Here is a 22,192-nt window from a genome sequence, read left to right on the forward strand (position 1 = left end):
ATATGGAATTGCCCTTTTGTTCACAGTCCCTCTCCTGGCAGTGTGAGGGCTGCTACCACTCCACAGCTATCGGGGGTGGTCACGGTGGTAATACGATAGACCATCAGTATAGTTTGGTGGTGGGCAGGGGATAGGGCTGGAGGGCAATGATTGCTGCGTTTCTAGCTTGGACACCCTGCTGTGGTAAGGCAACCTCGATCTCTGAAGTCAGTGAGGTGATAGGGACGGACTTACAATGAACAAGTCCACAGATAATAGGGGCTAAAGCAAACTGAACACGTCATCACCCTAATGACAATCTTCATGTATGACTGACTCAGGCTATGCATGGAGTGAAAGTATGCAACCACCAAGAGTCAGTATCTACTGAGGTTCTATCTGTCCACGGTGTTACAAAGGATGGGCCCGGCATCATTGTCTCATTACTGAACCTTCGTGGAAAGATTCCTCCATGCCAGTACATTTGACCACAATGCCATCAGGCAGTGGTCACCACAGGTGATATACAGGACAACCGTAAATCACCACCACAGACAAGGAGTTAAATGGTCCTGGTTTCCCGAGCAGACTGCCCAGATTGTTTGGTGGAATGCCTCATCGCCAGAACTTACCAAGAAGCACCGAAACCTCGCTTGGCTGGATCAGATGGGCCCTCCCAGTCAGATACTTCCTGTATTAGCAGAGTCTTACTCCGAATGCCCACTGCCCTTGGGAAAGCTGCTAGGGAGAGGAGGCATTTACCTACAGTTTGCAGAGTGTGTTTTTCTAAGAGCGTCTGGCAAAATATGCAAGGGTCCCTTTCTCTAGGTCACACTCGGAGATAGACATCATGTTGCTGGAAAACTGGTGAAAGATTATCTTTGGCCAAAATTACCTGTTGGTCATTCAGCACAGCAACATGTCCATAAGGGAATACTGCTGACTGGCTAACTCCAGACCATGGGAGTGCATGCCGACCTGTCTGCTATGGACATCTTGTTTTGTTGGAAAACAGCAAGTTATGGGCAAGCCAAAGAACACCTTTCACTGGCCTTTTAGCAGCACTTCTATTCATCTCTGAGTGTGCCCAAAAGAACAGCCTGCAAATCATAGTTCTCTGTAAAGCTAGGGGTAGCCACCATGAAAGCTCTGTTAGGGAGGACCACAGTCTACTGGTGAACATTTAAAGGCTGAGTTTGTGGGGGTACAAAGGAAAGGATATCACATTAGGGGGACACATGAATGACAATGATATGGTGTCTAAACAAAAAGATCCATGCTAACAACTGCTGAGTCTAACACTGACAATATTGAGTGAATAAACATTAAGAATGTATTAAATGTTTTGCTTGGTTCTTTTACTTTACATACTTGCTTTACTATGAATAAAGTTTACATTTGAAATTTAAAATGATCGCAGATCATAAAAAGAGTCTGAAGATGGGTCTGAACCCGAAACTTCGCCTATTCCTTCTCTCCATAGATGTTGCCTCACCCGCTGAGTTGCTCCAGCATTTTTGTCTACCTTCGCTTTTTCCAGCATCTGCAGTTCTTTCTTAAACAGATGTATAAAAGTAGGCTTTCAATATATCCATGGTTAAAACCAGCTTATCTTTGATGAGGTCAGTCTCACTATCCATATTTATAATAGTACAACCTGAAAATACACAGATAAAACGGTGTACATTTCATACAGGCGTCTGTACAATTTAGACCTGCATCACGGCAAGCTCCACCTTGAAACTGCTTAATATAATGCCACTTCTTTGCACTTTTTGTAGCCTTTTCTCAGATTTTTATGTTTTTCTCTATTGAATGTCATGGTTGACTTGGTTCTAATGCATCTACTTTGTTGTACTCGATACCCTTTATATAAAGGAGTGCCTAACTGTTCAACTCTCCTGTTATAATGAAGAGGTAAAAAAGCAAGAAATGCAAACGATTCTAACAATCACTTTTTAGTTTTTTTTTTAAAGTTAAGTTTATTACTGCCACGTATACTGAGGTATTTTTGTAAACGAATTGGTCCAATTATGGTTAACTGCGCTAAGATCCTACTATATCCACAACAGTCAACACGAAACTTGAAAAAAAAAACAGAAACAGGATAAGTGACAAGGGGTTTTGAACTTTTGTTTTCAATTTTGAACGCACTCGAATTTGAAAATTAATTTATAAAGTACCACATCGATACCAATAGTGTTTAATTGCGCTACCAAGACGTGGGCCAGTAAAAACGCTCGAGACTTTAACAGACTCGTGTTTTATGAGAGTTTGCGAAGACATCGAAACGCTTGACAGATTAATTTTCTGATCAAATTTAACACCCATCAGAGATGCATAAACTTCCATAAATCTTAACAGGATAAAACTGCATCTCGTGTAAGTTAAAGAAACAAATTAAAATGAATTACATTTGATCATGTTGGTTGTATACTGTGTCAATTTGATGATGGCTGGCATTGATACATTACATCGCTTGCTTCAACCGTTAAAATCCATTGAGATGTCCTTTAAACAGTTACAAAAAATGGTCATTTACAGGTTTACTATCATTTTGCAATAGCTTAGCAAATGTGAAAGACTGTACACCACAGCTAAAAATAATGCTTCTTTGTTTTCCGTGTTCACAGCGAGCAGAGCAGTACTCAGCGCTCCAGTATTTCACCGAGAAATTCTGAAAACATGGAAGGGAACCCTCTTACAAAAAACCCCATTCGAAATCAACCCCCTGGTTTGCAAAGCTTCCCCAACCAATACCAATAAAAGGGAAGGAAAGGCACGAGTTTGTTCCAGCCTGGTTAGCGATGTAAAGGCAAACAAGAAAACTCTTCAATACACGTAGTATCTTAACAAGAGTTCAGTTGACAAAATCTGGAAACGAATGTGTGCCATTCTAGACTGAGAACTGTTATGCTGCCACTGGGCTATAAGGAGATTATATGATTTGAAACCGTTTTTTTTTAATGAGATAAGGGTGGTGGGAAGGGGGAGGGCGATGTGCATCTATGAAAATGTAGGAATTATAAATAAAATACAAAATCGGCCAAGTACTTGGCAGCATCTCAGCGGACTGCCCAAGAAAAACTCTGTGTCTGGCTATGCACTGCTTGTGTTTAATGTTCGCCGGCGCCTCAACTGTCCTCTGCTGTTAGAAGGGAACACAAACTCAGCAGACCACGTATAATTCAGTGAGCCTTACCTTTTGGAAGAAACGGACGCCCGGTGCTGTAGTCGAACTGGCTGGGTTGCACAGTGAAGGTAGGAGAGAATGAGGGGTGATTGAGTAAAGAAAAAATGAAACTGCGCGTTAAAACCGTGGCGAGTCTGTGCCTCTGAGAGTCCGGGAGCGGAGCCCGCGTTGCTCGTTAATGTCCAGCTGGGGTCCGAGCCTCTATTGTCCGGCTGCCTGCCCGGATCGCGCGCTCCGGGGAGCGTTCGATTCCCGCACTCCACAGCCGCTGGCCGTCCACTCGGGCTACTGGTCCACACTTTTAGCTAAAGGCAGTATAGCAGTGGAAGGTCAACTCCTGGACAATGCGACAATCTCCCTCCTTACACACACACACAGTCTGCCGCCGCTCTGTGCGATCACAGCCCCATTTCTATCCTGGCTAGGTGCCGTACGTTTATATCTCTCCCTCTGACAGCTCCATCTGGTTTACCGCATGCATTTGAATGAAGTGCAAACTGTAGTGCCAGTAACATGCGCAAAGGCATTGAAAAGAGGCGTGTGCTTTACCATTAACTCGCCTTGGGTCCCTACTCGCTCATTACGTCAGTCGCTGCCGCCCATTTTTTTGGCAGGTAAGAGGTCTATTTATGTTTAAAAACGGACACTATGCGGTGAAACCTCAGGTTTGTCATAATGTACACTAATTATTGTAAGGATAACGCATTTTGCTGAGGAAAGTAAAATTAATATGGATGAATCTCTCCTTGGCCACAGCCATAGAATCCAGGGTTGGGTCCATATTTAGATCGCTACAGCCAGCTGGCTCCCTGTGTTAGAGCGAGTTGGAGGGGCATGACTCTTTTGCTTATCTCACAGGAAGAGTTGCTGAGATACAGGATTGGATCATTCTTGACAACAAAATCCAAGCCCAATTTGCCCTTTCAGAAATGTTGACTTTCACCTTTTGCCTCCACTGAAGCAGCTTGACCCTTCGAGTTCTTCCATCGTTCTGCTTTGTTGATCCAACATCCACATCCATCCAGTTTGTCCTTCCAGAAGGTTTACCCTACAACCTTGCCCATTTGACTTTGTCCTCACCTGCCTGTCATCTTTCACTCAGGACAATAGTCAATAGTCTATTTAATTGTCATTTGGACCCCTGGAGGTCCAAATGAAATGCCGTTTCTGCAGCCATACATTACACACAAATAGACCCCAGACACAACATAATTTACATTTTACATAAACATCCATCACATAGCTGTGATGGAAGGCCAAAAAAAAACTTATCTCTCCACTGCACTCTCCCCCCCCCGATGTCAGAGTCAAAGTCAAAGCCCCCGGCTGGCGATGGCGAATGTCCCGCGGCCATTAAAGCCACGCCGGGTGGTGCGAGGTCGCACACCGGGTCTTGATGTTGGAGTCCCGCGGCCATTCCAAGCCGCGCGGGGCGGTGATGTTAGGCCCCGCTCCCGGAGTTCTTCGACCCCGCAACTCGGGCGGGAGAAGTCGCCGTTGCAGGAGCCCTGAAAAGCGGTCTCCCTCCAGGGAGCCGCGGGCTCCCGGTGCCGCCGTCCACAGACCTGCCGTTGGAGCCTCCGACTCTCCGGTAGCAGCAGCAGCAGCAGCAGCAGCAGCAGCGCTCCTCCACCGCTCCACCCGCTCCGGACTCGGCCAGCCCCGCGACGTTGACGGTGAGTCGGCACCTGAGTCCCCGGCTTCTTCTGTTGGAGGCCGCTCCTCGTTGCGGCCTCAACGACAACTGAGACCCGACGAAAAAAGGTCGGGTCTCCAGTGCAGGGAGAAATTTAAAAGTTTCCCCCTCCCTCCCACCCCACCCCCACCCCCCCCCACACCCACACCCCCAACATAAAATAACAAAAAACTACATATAAACATAGACAAAAAATAATAAAAACGCGGACAGGCTGCAGAGGCCGCTGCTGACCAGAGTCAATGATATCTATGTCAAAGTATCTGAGTCCCGGTTTATGACAGGCGAGCAACATTTAGGCCTTTAGGCAAATTTGGAGCCAAAAACAAGCTTCTGGAACTCAGTAAAGCAGAAGACTCAAAGGGATGATCAGATGATATTTCAGATCAAAAAGTCTCAACATGACTCTCTCTGTTAAGATTGCCATGAAACTATTGTACAAGGCAAATGATAAATTGTTCAAACTGTGTTAGCTCTATTCCAGGAGCGATGGCTCTCCAGCTTCAGTCATCCAGGTGCAGTAGCTGCCATTTTCATAATCAAATGATTGGAGGCCAAGCTGAAAGGTATTATCAACTTGTTCACTGAAACAAATATGGGGACAAGACTTACACTTATTGCAACATATTCAAGAGAAAAGTAATTTGCCCCTGCCCCTGCCCCTGATGTACACTATCACTCTGACAACAGAAAACTTGGACCACTTATCTTCTCTCAGGAGTCGCCTCTCAGAGAATATGAAACATTGGTTAAATTTATTATCACCATCAGTGCTCCAGCAAAGCCTTTGGCATTCCAAGGAAAAGATTGCTTGAAGATCAAGACCTCAAACCTAGCACAAAGCTCATAAGGTACTGTGCAACGGTGATTTATGTTATGTTCTGTGACATAATTTGTCTATAAGATGCACTGCAAAACACTGAAGTCAAGCCATCTATTATATCTGCAAAAATCTCTAAATCTGTTGACTGACAAGTAAACCGACATCAGCATCCTCTCCCAGGCTGACAACCCCAGCACTGAGACACTAATTACATTGCATCATTTCCAATGGTCGGGCAATGTTATTTACGTTGATACAGACATGCTAACCTGAACTCTGTTACACCAAACAATAACTAGATGGCAAGGAAACAATTCAATGATATTCTTAAATCTTCCTTGAAAAAATGCACACTCCGAGGGAAGTCCTGACTTATGACCACTCAGAGAAAGAACAATGTGGAAGAACATAGCGTTGAGAACTTGGAAGCACGCTGAAACTCATTGTAAGTGGTTGAAGGAGTGCACCACCGCCTAAGCAGTGCACCTATCCAATCTGTCTGTGACACCATTTATTGATCAAACATGGGCCTCATTAGCCCTCTCATAATTCACAGAACTGGAGTGGAAGCAGTCAGTCTTGATCCTAAGGGACTGCCTAAACAAGATTTTAAAGACATATGCCCTCAACATCATAACTGATTTTGTATTTTTTACCCCAACTATTGTGTTTCACACGAATAATGAATAATTTGGGAAGAGTTAATTTACAGAAACGCGTTTCAATTGTGGTTATTTTATTGCTTTTTATTTTATTTTAACTTTATTGCTCTCTTCTGTCCTATGATTGAACACAATTAGATTAAAGCATTTTATGTAGTGTAAATTCTGAAATTCACATGCAGAGTTGATAGTCGGAGAGTCATTAAAGGGATCTTTTATTTTATAATTGTTTGGTGAATATTTTTGCTAATTCCTCTAAAAGTAAATGCACATTGAAAGAATCTTAGTGACTATAATGAGCACTAGAATGCTGCAACATATTAAATAAATGTTCTTTCTTACCCATAAAATGTGACTGTAGGTGTTGTGTTTAAATATAATATTCTGTCACTTGTACATGATATCATACTATAATAAGCACTTTTGATGTGGAAAGTACCCCTTAAACATGATTTTCTATTAAATAGCATGACTTCCTTAGAAGGCTTAGGAAGTTTGGCATGTTCCCTACAACTCTCACAAATGTCTACCGATCCAATATAAAGCATTTTTATCAGGATGCATCACAGCTTGGTTTGGGAACAGCTCCATCCAAGACTGCAAGACAATGCAACGAATTATGGACAGAGCCCAGACCATCACACAAACCAACTATTCTATTCGCAGAACCAACCAATCTCCATCTACTAATACTCTCCTCCACCTAGCGGAGCTGGTCCTTACCCTCAACAACCTTTCCTTTGACTCCTCCCATTTCCTCCAAATCCAAGGCGTAGCTATGGGCACACGCATGGGCCCCAGCTATGCCTGCCTCTTTGTAGGGTATGTCGAACAATCCTTGTTCGAGGCGTACCGTGGCCCTACCCTCAAACTCTGCCTCCACTACATTGATGACTGCATTGGTGCTACCTTGTGCATCTATGCAGAACTCAGTGACTTCATCCATTTCACCACTAACTTCCATCTGGCATTCAAATTCAACTGGACCATTTCCAACAAATCCCTACCGTTTCTAGACCTCACCATCTCTATCATAGAAACATAGAAAGAGAAATAGAATTGTAGGATGGAGCCCAGACCATCACACAAACCAACTATTCTATCGCAGGTAATGGACTACTGACCGACATCTACTACAAACCCACTGACTCCCATGACTATCTGGACTACACTTCTTCCCACCCTGCTTACTGTAAGGACTCTATCCCCTACTCCCATTTCCTCCGTCTACGCCGTATCTGCACCCAGGATGAGGTGTTCCAAACCACGGCATCGGAGATGACCTAATTCTTTAGGGAACGGGGGTTCCCCTCTTTGACTATAGATGAGGCTCTCACCAGGGTCTTCTCTATATCCGTAGCTCCGCTCTCAATCCCCATCTCCCTCACTCATACCAAGGGCAGAGTCCCCCTTGTCCTCACCTTCCACCCTACCAGCCGTCAAATACAACACATAATGCTCCGACATTTTCGCCAGCTCCAACGGGATCCCACCACTGGCCCCATCTTTCCATCTCCTCCCCTTTCTGCTTTCCGCAGAGATCATTCCCTCCATAACTCCCTGGTCAATATACCCCTTCCCACCCAAACCAACCCCTCCACTGGTACTTTCCCTTGCAACCGCAGGAAATGCCACACTTTACCTTCCACCTCGACTCCATCGAAGGACCCAAGCAGTCTTTCCAGGTGAGGCAGAGGTTCACCTGCACCTCCTCCAACCTGATCCATTGCATCCGCTGTTCCAGGTGTCAACTGCTCTGCATCGGTGAGACCAAGCGCAGGCTTGGCGATCGCTTTGCCCAACACCTCCGCTCAGTTCGCAATAACCAACCTGATCTCCCGGTGGCTCAGCACTTCAACTCCCTCTCCCATTCCAATTCTGACCTTTCTGGCCTCCTCCATGGCCAGAGTGAGTCCCTCCACAAATTGGAGAAGCAGCACCTCATATTTTGCTTGCATAGTTTACACCCTGGCGGTATGAACATTGACGTCTCAATTTCAGGTGGTCCTTGCTTTTTCCCTCCTTCCCTTCCCCTTCCCAGCTCTCCCACAGCCTACTGTCTCCGCCTCTTCCTTTCTTCCCCCCCCCCCCCGACATCAGTCTGAAGAAGGGTCTCGACCCGAAACGTCACCCATTCCCTCTCTCCATAGATGCTGCCACACCCGCTGAGTGACTCCAGCATTTTATGTCTACCTCCCTTCTGTTTGCTCCATTTATACCTCACTCTGCCTTGGCAAGGCCAGCAGCATAATCAAGGATGAGTCGCACCCTGGCCACTCCCTCTTCTCATCTCTCCCTTCAGGAAAAAGGTATAGAAGTATTAAAACGCACACCACCAGATTCAGGGACAGTTTCTTCCCAGCTGTTATCAGGTAATTGAACCATCTTTGAACTGGACTTTGCTGGATTTACCTTGCACTAAATGTTATGCCCTTATCATGTATCTATGCATCATGTAAATGGATCAATTGGAATCATGTACAGTCTTTTTGCTGACTGGTTTGCACGCAACAAAAAGCTTTTCACCAGACGTCAGTACACGTGACAAAAAAACTGAATTGAACTGACATGCAGTATGTAAAATGTCCCTTTTCTCTTTACAACAAATTAATTAATGTTATGTAATTCTCATTTTTGCAATGTGGGTAAAGAAGAGCCATTTAGCGACAGTGAGGTCCCATAAATAGTAAGAAGATAAAAGGCAAGAACGACTGCTTTATAGTTTCTGGTTGAGGAATGGGTGTTTGCTAGAACCTTTTATGTGAGATGGTTTCATTGGGATGATTTCCATCACCCAATGTAGCACACAGGGACTCATTTTGGCTTTTCATTCAAAATATGATGCTGTGTACCCTCAAAGCTAAAGCATTGCATTGGATTAACTGCCTGGATCCATAGAGAGGGGCAATTTCCATGAGCATCCAGCAAAGAGAAGCAGATGACCTTCTGCAAACCTCTGAATCAAATCTGCCGGCTATGATTTCCATTTATTTATACATGGCCTAGAGAGGTCTTCATTAGAAATGAACATTTCTTTTCCCATCATATACATATGACATGGAATTAATTATTCTTTTTGACAATTTAATTAATGCTTATTAATTAATTATTGTTAATTATTCCCTTTGAAAGTGGCTTTAACAGTTTAAACTGTTTGTGAGTAATTCTACATTATGTTAAACTATAATTTATACTCAATCTACTTTGAGACATTAACACCTAAAGATAGCATTATGTAAATAGAATACCAAGGCACATTTAAAACCGCCCAATTTCATCTGGTTATTAAGAATGGTATTAACCAAAGCAATGTGTAAGGTGTTATCTTTGGATTCAGTACCTATGGCCACAGATGATAAGAACATCAAGAACATTCCCATTCTTGGTTCTTGCTGTTTCTGAAACATATGCATACAGATTTCATATGAAAACAGAAACAGGCTTGGCTGCATTATGCTTAACAATATAAATTCACGTTTTTATAATGACTTATAGGTGGGGTCATGGGCACATGAATGTTGCCAAGCCGTTGTCAGAGGGTCATAGGGCAAAAGTGAATAAAACTATGGTGGAAAATGCAGATCTTATAAGGTCAAATAAGACTGGATATCGATTGGGTGAGTGTCCAGAGAATAGAGCTGAAATATATTAAAGGAAATCTCTGAGGAGCTGCAAGGACAAGTATAATGAAGAAGCAAAACAGGATAAGGGAAGTTTAATTTTGATTGAGTTGGGGTTCATAGAAGATAGATGATGACAAGGAGTAAATTAGAGAATTGTTTCTATAGGTGACAGAGTATGATTTTAGTGCTAATTAGACCAAGTGGGACCCGTTGGGTTCCTTCCCCCATGCGGGGGGGGGGGGGGGGCTGGTCACATGGGAGGGCTGGTCCCCAAACGTAATATTCCACCAGTCACCCATAGCTCCCATCTGCGCAGGTGCAGCTGACGGGTTCCTGTTGTGACATAGAAGATGGAGGCATTACTGCGCAGGCAAAGTGCAGACCCAACGTAAGATTCCACCACTCATCCATTCCCCCAACGCAAGCCGTTCCCCCAACACAATATTGCACCACTCACGCATAGCCCCCAACTGCACAGGCATGGCTCATTTCTCCTCATCCCCCAGCACTTCCTCCTCTTCCTCTTCACCCTCCCCCTTCACTCCCCAGAGAGGGAGGGGGAGGGGGTAGAGAGGGATGAGGGTGTAGAGGGGGAGGGGGGATAGAGAAGGAGGGGGGTAGAGAGAAGGAGGGGGGTAAGAGAGGGAGGGGGGTGGGAGAAGGAAGGGGGGGATGAGAGGGAGGGGGGTGGGAGAGGGAGGGGGGTGGGAGAGGGAGAGGGAATGGGGGTAGAGAGGGAGGGGGATGGGAGAGGGAGGGGGGATGGGGAGAGGGAGGGGGATGGGAGAGGGAGGGGGATGGGAGAGGGAGGGGGGAGGGGGAGAGGGGGGAGAGGGGGAGGGGGAAGGGGGGGGGGGGGAAGGGGGAAGAGAGGGAGGGGGAAGAGAGGGAGGGGGAAGAGTGAGGGAGGGCGGTATAGTTGGGGGGCGTGAGGGTAGAGAGGGAGAGGGCGAGGGAGAGAGAGAGAGAGAGGGAGGGGGTAGAGATGGTGAGAGTGAGGGTAGATAGGGAGGGGGCATCTCTCTCCTCCACTCCCCCCCCCCCCCATCTCCCTCTATCACTCCACTCCCCACCCCTCCTCCTTCTCCCCTCACTCCCATTCCCTGCCCCAGGACCTATCCAGTTCATAGAGCAGCACCAGGGCCTGGTTCTCGTACTCGGCCCGGCCCTGACTTGATTCCAGCAGCGGGTTTTTTTCGGCCCCAGGCTCGGCTCTCACTCCAGCTCGAGCACCAGGCTCGGCTCCAGCCAGGGCCCACGGCTCCATCCTCCCCGTCAGCAGAGGCCGCCCCACAAGTGCGCTGGTGACTCTCCCTCCCCGATTGTCCCATCCTGCCTTGCAAGTGGATTGTGACGTCACTCAGGGTTTTTTTCTGAAATGGGTGAGTTTTTGTTTTTTTTAAACTTTAAACCATTAAAATGTGTGAAAATATAGATGGGAATGTGACGGGAAGATGTTTATCGCCACAACGGGGAAAATGTGAGTAGATTTTGTGAAAATGGGAAGGCTGTGGCCTTGCGTTTGGAAGAAAATAGGAAAATAGATATTGGCACACACACCCATACAGATCGCCACAAACGAGTCAAAGAGTTTTAGTAATAGCAAGGATGTGAATAAAGTGAAATAGAAACATAGAAATTCAGTGCATGAGTATGCCATTCCAGCCAGCACCAACATTCAATATGATCATGACTGATCATCCAAAATCAATACCTTGTCTTGCTTTCTCCCCAAATACTTTGATTCCGTTAGCCCTAAACTCTAAAGGGCCTGTCCCACTTGGCCGTCATTTGCGTCGCGCACGACGTGACACGCACGTGATGTGCGCATGGTGCGCATTACACACGCATGGTGTCCATGACATAGGCATTGACATGCGGCCACACGCGGTGTTGCAGGATTTTGTGATGTACAAAATCTTCAAGCGCCATCTGCATGACGGGCAAATGACGGCCAAGTTGGGACAGGCCCTTAATTCTCTCATGAAAAAATCCAGTGAATTGGCCTCCACTGCCTTCTGTGGCAGAGAATTCCACAGATTCACAACTCTCAGGGTGAAAAAGTTTTTCCTCATCTCTTCATTCAAGAAATAAACTTGTATTATGCTTTTAGGCAAATGTTGGTGATGGATGGGAGAAAATGAGTGTAAAATAGTGATACAACTCCACATCTACAGTATACGTTACAAACACACTATTTGATCATAACACATTAATAACAGTGTAAAAGACCTCTGCTTGTTCACCTTTCTTTAATGGGGAATCAATGATCTTCTTTACATCTATTCCTTATGGCCGATATTTGAACAACTTCCCTATTGATTCTACTCACTCTAAGTAAAAAGCTTTGCAGTTGGAATCTATACAGGTCCAAGCTGGATTTCCTCTTTTGAGATTTCAGCAACATTCTTAGTTCCAATCCTTGGATTCCATCTCCCTACTCTGCCAATAGCACTCTTTTTTCCAATGTTATTTCCTACCTTGCCTTGCGTTGGAAATTTTAATTCAATGTTCACTGTTTTGTTTTTCAAACTCTTGGCATCCTTGACTTCTATGCTTATATATAACAGAGCGCTCATTTTTTTCCAGATCTTTCCTGCAATTGTGAATTAAGCCAGCATTCTCTTCTCCGGAACAACAAAGGATTTCCTTTCATACATCAACCTCCAGATTCCACATCATCACCACAGAACACACCATCCCGTCCCTTCCCAAGCTTCTGGAAGTGATGTTCCCGGCATGATATCTTTCAGTCTTAAATACACAAATTGACTGAGTATCTAGACTCCTGAGGTAGATAATTACCAAGACTCAAATTTTTGACAGAAAGCATTTTTTCTCATTTCTGTTCTAGACTGTCAAACTCCTCATCCTGAGATGAGGTTCTTAAATATCAAATCAAGAATAACAGACTCTCAGTATCAACCATGTCAACGTTGCAAAATTCATTAGGTTACCTTTTATTTTTCCAGAATTTAAACTCATTCTAACTAATCACACTTTGTAGGCCATCTGTTACATTACAGGAATCAATCTAATGTCCTTGGTCACACACATTCTAAAGCAATAATATTCTTGAAGTAAGGAGATCAACATTGTACTCGTTGGACCAGACATGGCCCCTTAGACATGCAAAAAAGATTTGCCTTTTCTCATGCTACATACTCAATACACTAAATGCTACAATACTTGTGACTTATTTGTGTGGCGGCATAATGATTTAATTACTGGAATATTGTACTATTGGTTAGAATATAAGAATTTAAATCCATCAGTGGAGAATGTATCTTTTAATTATTACATAATTTTGGAATTAAAATTGTTATTAACAATACTGACTATGAAACTATGGCTGTAAAACAAAAGTGATATATTTTCCCAAGTTGGCCAATTTGTCACCCTAGATTCAGAGAAAAGTAGTTGACTCTGAAATGGCCCAGTGAACCACATAGTTAAGGAACAATTGGAAATTAATTAAAAAATAATAATGACTGGTCTAGCCAGCATTTGTCTTCCTAGTTTGTTGCATGTTAAAATTCCATGATTCAAGCATGGGAACCCCCAAATGCCTCTGAATGCCAATATTAACTAAGCTTTCACAATTAAAACACAATCCATTGTTATTATTATTATTATCCATTATTTCTACCATGTTGATAACTTCACACTTCTTACCACAATTCTTACCTTTGTGGTCAATCAGCTATCTATTTTATACAATGAAATAATTAGTCTAAATCTATTTGCACCCTTTTTTGTGGCCAGTCAGAAGTTCCTTAAAAATTTAGCTTTATGTCTCCAACTGATTTGGTGGATATGCTTCCTTCATCTAAGTAATTGTTAAAGAAATATAAACAGTAAAGCATTAAGGACTGGGCACTAATATTTGTGGTTCTCTGCTATTTACAGTATACTTTGTCATACAGAAAATAAGTTATTTAATATTTCTAAGTTTCAGTTTTCTATCCTGTAATTAATCCTCAATCCGTGTTAATATGTTACCCACACTCATGCTAATCTAGATGCCTAATTTTAAATAATACTCTTACGTGGCACATTGTAAGATATTTCGTGAAAATCCAGATACCAAATAAAATGGTTTCCATTATAAATTTTGCTACTTAAATGCTTAAACACAATTTCCCATTCAGAAAAAAATGTGCTGATGCTGCAAACCTGAATTTTGCAATCATCAGCAACAAGATGATACTCACGGGTAATCTGTGTAACCTGCCCACCAGGGTTTAGAGCACTCTGAAAGATTGATTTCCTTTTCTGACATGCCTTACAGTCTAGCATTACTTTTAGAGATTCGTTGAACATTTGTAGCACTCTAGGAGGTGAATTAATTTGACAAATTCTTATAGGGAACAAAAGAGTAGAAAAACACAGCAAAATTGTCATAGGAAGGGAAAAAACTGCAGATGTTGGAAATCCAAAGGAAAAACAAAAATCTGAAGATATCTGTGGAGGGAGATGCAAAGTTAATATTTGAGGCTAATGATCTTGCATCCAATCTGGAAAACAACCCTGATGGGAAGAGGTGGCTTGACCTAAGTAATGTCGTTGTTAGGCTGTATACCAATATTGTCCAAGTGACATAAATATGGTGTTGTCTTGGAGAGAAGGTGATGAATGTTGTTGATCATAACTGGGTGTCTTACAGATATGTAAATAGAGTGAGATGAAAGAAGGCAGTGGAATGAGGAAAAGCATGGATGAAACCAGTAAATGTAGAACAAATCCAAGATAAAGGAGAATGGTGGAAATTCTCAGTAGATCAGGTGATAGCTGTGCAGAGAGTTTCAGGTTGAAGTCCCCACATTAAAATTAGCCCATTCTCACACTAATAAAAATGGCTGGTTATCTGAAATTACTGAATTCAATATTGACAATAAAGGCTTCAGCAATCACCTTAGAATGCATAGATCTGGGGGACTATTTAAGAAGGAGAATTTCTCTAATATATTTTTGATTGTAAATTGCATTTATTTTAAATCATCAACTCTCAAAAGCTCTTTGCGTTACCTATTAATATTTGTGATATTCCTTAACATTCCTCAACTGTGGAAAAACAACACAAAGTATTAATTTAACGTATGTAATTTCCCTATTAATTTCTTCAGTTTTCACTTTGATGGGTTGAGAATGTATCATCGCAAATCTTTCATTTCACAGACATAAAAACGTTACCATTTTCTTGATTTCTCTTTTTTCAATTGCTTGGTCATTTTATGCTTATTTGTAAATATGTCACAACGCTCAATTTGGAACCCTTTATGATAAATTGCAACACTTTTCTTTTAATTGAATACTGTAGCCCTTTAAAACACCTGTGGCTGTATTAATTTTCCAGGCATTTTTTTTCTTCAAAATAAATTATATCCATTGAGCTTTAAGAATTTATTTTCTCTGATGTTTTCCATTACATATCTTAATCGCATTTTGCAATTAATCTTAGTCATCCCTCATTGCTCTGTACGTGACCGTTTAAATCTTAGCCAATTATATCAATTTCAAACTAACATAAAATTCTATAAAAATAAGAGAAACAATTGAAGCTATCTCAAAATTAAATAAATATAAGACAGACAGCTTCTGTATTTGACAGTAGTGGCATAAATTTGCCTTGATAAAATTAAGGACATCTGAAATAAAAGATAAAAAACTCCATTAGCTCCAGCGATACCTAACATAAAGGAAGATGGCTGTGCTTGTTTAAGAGAGTAAAGAGCTAAGAGTAGAAACAAGGAACTGTAGATGTCGGTTTACAAAACGAGACACAAAGTGCTGGAGTAGCTCAGTGGATAAAGCAGCATCTTGGGAGAACATGGAAAGGTCTAAGGAATGGTCATCTTCATCATCACCATTGTTGAAAACATCAATGGCCACGGTGCCTTACAATGATATGTACGACAGTAATTGCAACTTTTACTGAAGTGTGGATGGCCGATGGCTCGCTAGGAGCTCATCCACCCTTTGACAGGTCTTGTTTTTGGTCCTGCTGGGGGTCCACAGACCCCTCCTCTCCTGGCAAACCAGGTGGAGGAGACGGTTTAGTCACTGACTATCCGGCCATGGAGCAGGTAGCACGGGATTAAATGGTACCCATGGCGGGGGGAACTCCCCCCGACCCAACCCAAAGATGCCTCCTCACCCACTGAACTACTCTCGCATCTTTTTTTTCCAAGAGTCAAGAGTGTTTAATTGTCAGATGAACTGGGACCAGAAAAATGAATTTCTTATTTGCTGTAATTTTAAAGGCACATTAAATGCAACACCACCCCCAAATAAATATGCAATAAATGAGCATATATTCTAAGTAAACCAGACATGCAATGTGTATCAATGTGATAATGCAATCCAAAGTACTTAGTGCTACTTTAGTAGTACAAAGTTCACGGTAGGTTTAGGCTTCAGTTTATTTTTGTCGTATATACCAGATCACAGTGAAAAGCTTTGTTTTGCATGCTATCCAAACAGATCAGATATACCATATATACAATCAATCAAACCCAAGTACAACAGATAGAGCAAAGGGGACCAATATTGAGTTAGGGTTGTGGTTTGTGTTGTGCAGATTGATTCCAGAGCCTGATGGCTGATAGAGAGAAGCGGTTCTTGAACCTGGAGACAAAGGTTCTCAGATTCTTGTACCTTGTTCCTTACGGATGTAGTGAGATGAGAACATGGCCAGGGTGGTGTGAGTTTTTAATGATATTGACTGCCTTCTTGAAACGGCACTTCCTGGAGATCTCTTTGATAGTGGGGAAGTAAATATCCATGATGGACTGGGCAACTTCCACTACTTACCTGCAGCCTCCTTCATTGTTGAACATTTGAAATACCAAACCAGGTCATGATGCAGCCAAGGTAAATCTCACAGCCCAGATCATCATTGCAAGAGTTTATCTGGAAAGTGTCCAAGTCTCAGCCACCTTCAGCCTCTTTGTCAATGACGTCCTTTTCATTATAAGGCCAGTAGTAAGGCTTTTCATTAATAATTACAAAATGTTCTTTTCCATTTGGAACTCTTTAAATAATGATTGAATCAGGCCTGCATCCAGCAAAAGTGGGACCTTTCAGTATATACTGATACATTTTAAAGTTATTTGCAGCACACATGTACTCAGCAATGCCCATCCATAGCAAGAGAAGGTTTTTAATCCAAAGTGAAATTCAAAGAAACTCATCACTAGGTGCCACATCTTCAAAGTACAGAAACCTCAACAAATCAACAGGGTCAACAAATTAACCAGGAAGTGAGAACATATCAGAGGCTGGGTATTCAAGAACAATAACCCTAATTATTTCACAGTTGAAAAACTATAAGTACGTTGGTGTTCTCTCTGTAATCTAGATGAGTGCATCTCAAACTAAAGATTTCACTCCATGTTAGGACTACATGGCTTGATTGGTACACCATTCTCCACTTTAACCATGTACCTGCTCCAGGTATCTGCAAAGTGTACCATCTGCAAGGTGTACTACTTCAACACGTCCCATATAGTACTGCTTCCATCTGGACGGAAATGCAATAAAAACATGGGAATTTCATCACCACCATATCATGAATCCCTGAAGGTGATAAATTACCCTTGGACTTATTTTGTTGTTGCTTCATTGTTTCCAGTTCAAAATTCTGTAACTCCCTACCTAACATCAACATGGGAACACTTCCATTAAATATACTGCAACAGTTCAAGAAAGTGGCGGCCTTGTAAGAAATTCCTCTCCAAAGGGGGTCTTTATCTCAAAATTATTTATTAAGTCTATTTCATTATACAAGTTTATTGATAAGTAACGTCACCTACGATAAGTGTTACGGGTCAATTTCTATTGCTGAAAAACGTATGTGCCCGATTCTATTTATTCTCAAAATCTCTTCAAATTTCCAAAATGATAAATTTTTGCAATCCTAGGCTCTGATTTGTTGAACTCACTAAGAAAAATAAATTAAATATTCTAGAGGCCACGGTTAGAAATGGGGCAATGAGCTAATTTTGTGTAGTGGTGCTGATACAATCCTTATGGAATCAGTTTCAAACCCATGGGTAATAAAACATTGACAGGGTACACTGTAATTTCCATCACAAGTACATATTCTGCATGAAACAGCAATATACTGGTTAAATGTAGCATAGGTGAATAGGTTGCTGTTTCAGCTGGTTCTGCATGGATGTCATAGCTAGGATACTGTATCTAGATTCCCAGGCTAACCTTAATTTAGGTAGAGGGTTTAAGCCAGAACGAGGCAGGGGCCTCATTAATATATGTAGATTGAGGTCAAATGACACAGTAAAAATATTATTCCTGTCTCTTTCCATATTGTGACTGCCAGCTCCACAATCTGTTCAAAACCATGGGTGGACAAAGTCCGAATAAATCCATTTGTGTTATTGTGCTCTCAGCCAAAGCCTAGTGTTTTAGGAGGTATTCTGTCTGTATTATGTTGTGAGCTTTGTTGCTTGGACTACTTTAATATTGTGGTATTGGCTGTACATTGTTCTGAAATGTTAAAGTGAACCCAGTAATGCATTTGTGTGGTGCATGTGGGTTTTCTAACAATTGCACTCCAGTTAGAGAACAAAGATGAATAACATAATCAGGGAGGAACAACCAGCTGCAGGGACAGGAGTTATGGTAACCAACACCCTCACAAAGTATTATACAGGTTGAATAAATCAAACCACTAATTCTACCAAGATCAGTAACAAACTTAGATTTATACATTACGACCAAGAACCAACTGTTATGGCTGAAATGTTTCACCAGGAAGCAGTGTGGAAATACAACATGCATTTATAAAGAGAGATCGATAGAAATGACGAACCCGCTGTGCGTCAGCTGCCTTGGCAGCAGCGAGTTCGTCGTTTTGACTTTTTTTGTTTTATTTAGTATGTCCAAATGAATATTTTAGTGTCTCTCGGTATGTCTTATGTGGGGGGCGAATAGGGGGAAACCGTTTTCATCACCTTACTCGACGGAGATGGGACCATTTTCCTTGTCGTTTCTTCGCCTCCCTCGCGGCTCAACAACTTGGATTGGTGTGGCCTTTCCCAGAGTCACGCCCGGAGCTTCAGCAGCGAGTGCAGGTGCAGGGTGGACCTTTCATTGCCAGGGATCGCCAGCTCTGATTGCTGGCCTGCTGCCTATAACATCCTGAACGCTTGGTCTGCGAAGCTTCCAGCGGCAGGTGTGGAGCGGACTTTACCATCGCGGAACGGGCTGATCCCTTACCGGGGATTGCTGGAGAAGAGCTCCGACCGCCAGCCTGCGGCCTATAACATCCTGAAGCCATGGTCTCCGGTAAGGAACTGGCCGATTTGGGAACTCCAAGCAACGGAGTATGTTCAATCTGTCCCGACGTCGGAGTTTCGATCATCCCGACAAGAGGGCTTGCACATCAGGCCGTCCATAGCGGTAACTACGGAGGGTCATGGCCCCAACGGCGGCACGGGTGAACAAAGGAGGTAGACCGACTGAATTTTATTGCCTTCCATCACAGTGAAGAATGCCCTGGTGGATGTTTATGTTGAATTCTATTGTGTATTGTGTTCTTTTTGATTGTATTGCTGCATGGTACCTCATTTCACTGTACCTTAATTGGTGCATGTGACAAATTCATCATTTCATTTCAACCACAGGTGAACAAAGGAGGTAGACCGACTGAGCCTATGGCCCACTTCACGCCAACCATCGATCACCCATTCATACTAGTTCCATGTTTATGTTGAATTCTATTGTGTATTGTGTTCTTTTTGATTGTATGGCTGCATGGTACCTCAACTTTCACTGTACCTTAATTGGTGCATGTGACAAATGAATGTGAATCTTGAACCTTGATTGATTGGAAGATATAGTGTGAAAACTGAGCCTATGGCCCACTTCACGCCAACCATCGATCACCCATTCATACTAGTTCCATGTTATACAACTTTCGCATCCACTCCCAACTGTAGGGGTAATTTACAGAGGCCAATTCAAACTCGCACTTCTTTAGGATGTGGGCAGAAACTGGCACACTCGGAGGAAAACCACCCGGTCACAGAAACTGTGCAAACTCCACACCGACAGCATTCAAGGTCGGGATCAAAGCTGGGTCTCTGGCGCTGTGAGATCACTGCGCTGCCCCAGGATCAGCTGGTTTTATTCTCACTGAAGATAGGAAATTAATGATGACTTTATAGAGATTTATAAAATAACTAGACCAAGTGCAGACCCATTGGGTCTGTTCCCCCAACGTGCAATTGTGGGGGGGGGATGCGGCATGCAGCATCACACACTAACTACAACCCCCCCCCCCCTCCCCTCCTGCACTCACGCTTTATAGAGGGGAGGAGGGGGGGGGAGAAAGAGAGAGGGGGGGAGGGAGAGAGAGAGGGGGGAGAGAGAGAGGGGGGGGAGAGAGAGGAGAGGGGGGGGGGGGGAGGAGAGGGGGGGAGGAGAGAGGGGGGGGGGGAGGCGGAGAGGGGGGAGGAGAGAGGGGGGGAGGAGGAGAGAGGGGGGGAGGAGAGAGGGGGGGGAGAGAGAGGGGGGGGAGAGAGAGGGAGTGAGAGAGAGAGAGAGGAGGAGAGGGGGAGAGGGGGGGGGAGGGGAGGGGAGAGAGGGGGAGAGAGGGGAGGGGGGGGGGAGAGAGAGGAGGGGGGGGGGGGAGGGAGGGGGGGAGGAGGGGGGGAGGGGAGGGGGGGGGAAGGGGGGGGGGGGGGGGGGGAGGGGGGGGGAGGAGAGAGGGGGGGGGAGAGGGGGGGGGGGAGAGGGGGGGGGGAGGAGGGGGGGGGGGAGAGGGGGGGGGGAGAGGGGGGGGGGCAGGGAGGGGGGGGGGAGAGAGGGGGGGGAAGGGGGGAGAGATGGGGGGAGGGAGAGGGGGGAGAGGGGGGGGGGGGGGGGGGGGGGGGGGGGGGGGGGGGGGGGGGGAGGGGGGAGGAGGGGGGAGGAGGGGGGAGGGAGGAGGGGGGGGGGGGAAGGGGGGAGGGGGGGGGGGGGGAGAGAGAGTGCCTTTTTACTTCAACCCAAACCACCATTTGCAGGCAGTGCTTTTTTACCTCTAACCATATTTTCATTTTCAAACCAAATTAAGGGTACTCACAGTGCTGTAGACATTTGTCAGTGTCATTCAAAGCTCTGATTGAGGCATACCACTTGCAGAGACTGATTGAGGCACACCACTTCCTGGTTTTATATTCCCTCCCCCTCCCTCCAGCGGGGGCAGCAGAGAGAATGGGAATTGTTGTAAAAACATTAATATCTCTGTCAATTTTCATCAACGGGAAAAATCCTCGGCACACATACAGTGGAGGGGGGCTCTGAGCGAGGTGGCCAAAAATGACGGCCGAAGGTGGCGGCGTACTCTCGGAAACCGCAGCACAGAAAGCCAAAACCGGTCAAGAACAGAGTTTTAGTAATATATAGATGTGGGGCATAGATAGGATAGATTTTTTTTTCCCTCAGGCACGAGAGCCTATAATTAGAGGGCACAGGTTTAAGGTGTGAGTGGAGGAATGTAAAGGGGATCTAACAAGTAAGGATTTCACACAGAAGGTGATAGTTATCTGGAACAAATTGCCAGAGGAGGTGGTGGAGGCAGATATAATTACGATGTTTAAAAGACATTTGAACAACTATTTGTGCAGAAAAAGTATAGAGACATGAGGGCCCAATGCAGGTTAATGACTTAGCCTTGTTAGATATCATGGTCTTTATGGATAAAGTCAAGTCAAGTCAAATCACTTTTATTTCTATAGCACATTTAAAAAACAACTCTCGTTGGTCAAAGTGCTTTACATTGGTGGAGGTACTAGCGTTATACAACATTGGTTCATACATAAATACATACATATAGCCCTCCCTCGGAGGATGTCAAGAAAGGCTTGAGAGTAAAGATGAGTTTTAGGTCTCGACTTAAACGAGTCTATGGAGGGGGCAGTTCTGATGGGAAGAGGGATGCTGTTCCACAGTCTAGGAGCTGCAACCGCAAAGGCGCGGTCGCCCCTGAGCTTATGCCTAGACCGCGGGATGTTCAGTAACCCCAAGTCAGCCGATCTGAGGGACCTGGAGGTGGTGTGGTGGGTAAGCAGACTTTTGATGTAGGTGGGGGCAAGCCCGTTAAGGGCTTTGTAGACATAAAGAAGGATCTTGAAATGTATTCGAAACCGCACAGGGTCTAAAGTGGGTCTAATGGACCCATTTCTATGTTGTTTGTTTCTATGATTCTAG

The 22,192-nt window shown here is 44.1% G+C and overlaps 1 protein-coding gene across 1 annotated transcript in view; it reads right to left on the bottom strand.

Moving 5' to 3' along the window:
• The window catches only part of pde4ba (phosphodiesterase 4B, cAMP-specific a), a 466,474-nt gene extending 462,201 nt beyond the window's left edge, over positions 1 to 4,273 (bottom strand). Inside the window, exon 1 of the mRNA XM_055642053.1 lies at positions 3,182 to 4,273. The gene's annotated coding sequence lies outside the window, so the exon portion shown is untranslated. The remainder of the gene's footprint in view (positions 1 to 3,181) is intronic.
• Positions 4,274 to 22,192: the final 17,919 nt, after the last annotated feature.

Source organism: Leucoraja erinacea, chromosome 10 (assembly GCF_028641065.1).
Source record: "Leucoraja erinacea ecotype New England chromosome 10, Leri_hhj_1, whole genome shotgun sequence".
Classification (NCBI taxonomy): domain Eukaryota; kingdom Metazoa; phylum Chordata; class Chondrichthyes; order Rajiformes; family Rajidae; genus Leucoraja; species Leucoraja erinaceus.